General features: G+C 57.1%; 2 non-coding genes and 1 pseudogene across 2 annotated transcripts in view; all 3 read left to right on the top strand.

Moving 5' to 3' along the window:
• LOC144430521 (small subunit ribosomal RNA) overlaps nucleotides 1-1213 on the top strand; it is a 1810-nt gene extending 597 nt beyond the window's left edge. The window contains exon 1 of the ribosomal RNA XR_013479586.1: nucleotides 1-1213. This exon is cut by the window's left edge and continues 597 nt beyond it. This is a non-coding gene — a ribosomal RNA (small subunit ribosomal RNA).
• Nucleotides 1214-1511: 298 nt separating this feature from the next.
• On the top strand, nucleotides 1512-1665 carry LOC144430607 (5.8S ribosomal RNA). Its single transcript, XR_013479624.1, has one exon. It is a non-coding gene; the product is annotated as a 5.8S ribosomal RNA (ribosomal RNA).
• Nucleotides 1666-1953: 288 nt separating this feature from the next.
• Nucleotides 1954-2500, top strand: part of LOC144430554 (large subunit ribosomal RNA) — a 3679-nt pseudogene continuing 3132 nt past the window's right edge.

The following is a 2500-nucleotide window of genomic DNA, read 5'->3' as shown; positions in this document are numbered from 1 at the left end:
GTATGCTAAAGTTGTTGCGGTTGAAAAGCTCGTAGTTGGATTTTGGGCGAGCGCCGCCGGTCCGTCGCAGGGCGTGTCACTGGTTGCGTTCGCCTCACCTTCGGTTCTCCGTCGGTGCTCTTGACTGAGTGTCGGCGGTGGCCGATAAGTTTACTTTGAAAAAATTAGAGTGTTCAAAGCAGGCTGTTCGCCTGCATAGTGTTGCATGGAATAATGAAATAGGACCTCGGTTCTATTTTGTTGGTTTTCGGAGCACGAGGTAATGATTAAGAGGGACAGACGGGGGCGTCCGTACTCTGCCGTTAGAGGTGAAATTCTTGGATCGGCGGAAGACGAACTACTGCGAAAGCATTCGCCAAGAATGTTTTCTTGAATCAAGAGCGAAAGTCAGAGGTTCAAAGACGATCAGATACCGTCCTAGTTCTGACTATAAACGATGCCAACTAGCGATCGGGAGGCGTTACCATGACGACCTTTCCGGCAGCTTCCGGGAAACCAAAGTCTTTGGGTTCCGGGGGAAGTATGGTTGCAAAGCTGAAACTTAAAGGAATTGACGGAAGGGCACCACCAGGAGTGGAGCCTGCGGCTTAATTTGACTCAACACGGGGAAACTCACCCGGCCCGGACACAGGTAGGATTGACAGATTGAGAGCTCTTTCTTGATTCTGTGGGTGGTGGTGCATGGCCGTTCTTAGTTGGTGGAGCGATTTGTCTGGTTAATTCCGATAACGAACGAGACTCTGGCATGCTAAATAGTTACGCGACCTTCTCGGTCGGCGTCTAACTTCTTAGAGGGACTAGTGGCGTTTAGCCACACGAGATTGAGCAATAACAGGTCTGTGATGCCCTTAGATGTCCGGGGACCCACGCGCGCTACACTGAGTGAAGCAGCGAGTGTCTAACCTAGGCCGAAAGGTCCGGGTAACCCGTTGAACCTCATTCGTGATTGGGATAGGGACTTGCAATTGTTTCCCTTGAACGAGGAATTCCCAGTAAGCGCAAGTAATCAACTTGCTTTGATTACGTCCCTGCCCTTTGTACACACCGCCCGTCGCTACTACCGATTGAATGGTTTAGTGAGATCCTTGGATCGGCCCCGTCGCGGCTGGCAACGGCCGCGTCGGCGTGTCGAGAAGACGATCAAACTTGATCATTTAGAGGAAGTAAAAGTCGTAACAAGGTTTCCGTAGGTGAACCTGCGGAAGGATCATTACCGAAGGTGGTGGTAGGCCCCGGCCGACCGCGCACTTAATTGTCTTTGGGTGCCGCCAAGAGGGCGGTCGTCAATCGGGGTTCCGCCCCGTGCGACACGCGTAACACGTTGGCATAGCAAGGCAGCCGAGTGCGATGGTGGCTTCTGGGCACCGCGCTCGATGTGCCGCCGGCCCAGCCCGGCGGTCGCTCGGCGCCGTTTGTTGGTGTTTTTGTGCAGTTGTTGTCGGTGGTGGTTTTGTGTTCGATCCCACAGTGTGACGTCCGCGCGCTTCGGCGCCGGGCGAAACGTCGAGGACGACTCTTAACGGTGGATCACTCGGCACGAGAGTCGATGAAGGACGCAGCCAAGTGCGAGAAGTAATGTGAATTGCAGAACACATTGAACGTCGTCCTTCTGAACGCGAATTGCGGTCTCGGGTCAATCCCGGGACCGCGTCTGCCTCAGGGTCGCGTTCGTCCTCACCCGAGGGCCGTCGCCTGGCCTCTGCGAAGACGGCCGGGCGTCGCCCCAAGTTGAAGCGGTCGCCGAGCTTTCTCGGCGCGACCGCGTGTCCCGTACACCGCCGGCCCCTCGACGTGTTCAACTACGTTCGAGGGGCGGGTCCAGGTCGGTCGGTCCGGTCACGAGATCAAGACCGACCGTGGGCCAAGGCGGCGACGGTACGCGCTCGGTCGGCGCCGGCGGCGACGACTTGCGATGCCAGCGGGCCGTGTAAGAAGCGGCCCGCTTGACACATACGACCTGAGTTCAGGCGAGCTGAATTTAAGCATATTATTAAGCGGAGGAAAAGAAACCAACAGGGATTCCCTGAGTAACGGCGAGTGAACCGGGAAGAGTCCAGCGTCGAATCTGCGCGCTTTTCGAGCGCGCCGAGTTGTGACGTACGGAAGTCCCAGTGCGGCTGACGGCGAGCGCCGGTGTCCTTCTGATCGAGGCCTCGTCCCACGGCGGGTGTTAGGCCCATATGGGCGCTTGCCTTGGCCGCTTCGGGTCTTCTCGGAGTCGGGTTGTTTGGGAATGCAGCCCAAAGCGGGTGGTAAACTCCACCTAAGACTAAATACGGTCGCGAGACCGATAGCGGACAAGTACCGTGAGGGAAAGTTGAAAAGCACTTTGAAGAGAGAGTTCAAGAGTACGTGAAACCGTTGAGAGGCAAACGGGAGGGCCCGTCAGGTCGCCGACTCGCTTTCAGTTGGGTGCGGGGGCGCGCCGTCTCGGTTCGCGGACGCTTAAGGCGCCGCTGCCGAGTCGGCTCGCGCACCGTCTCAGCGCACTAGCGACCGG

This window comes from Styela clava, chromosome 1, assembly GCF_964204865.1.
Source record: "Styela clava chromosome 1, kaStyClav1.hap1.2, whole genome shotgun sequence".
In the NCBI taxonomy this organism is placed as follows: Eukaryota; Metazoa; Chordata; class Ascidiacea; order Stolidobranchia; family Styelidae; genus Styela; species Styela clava.
The sequence above is the reverse complement of the archived record's forward strand: the minus strand, read 5'-3'. Positions and strand labels throughout refer to the sequence as shown.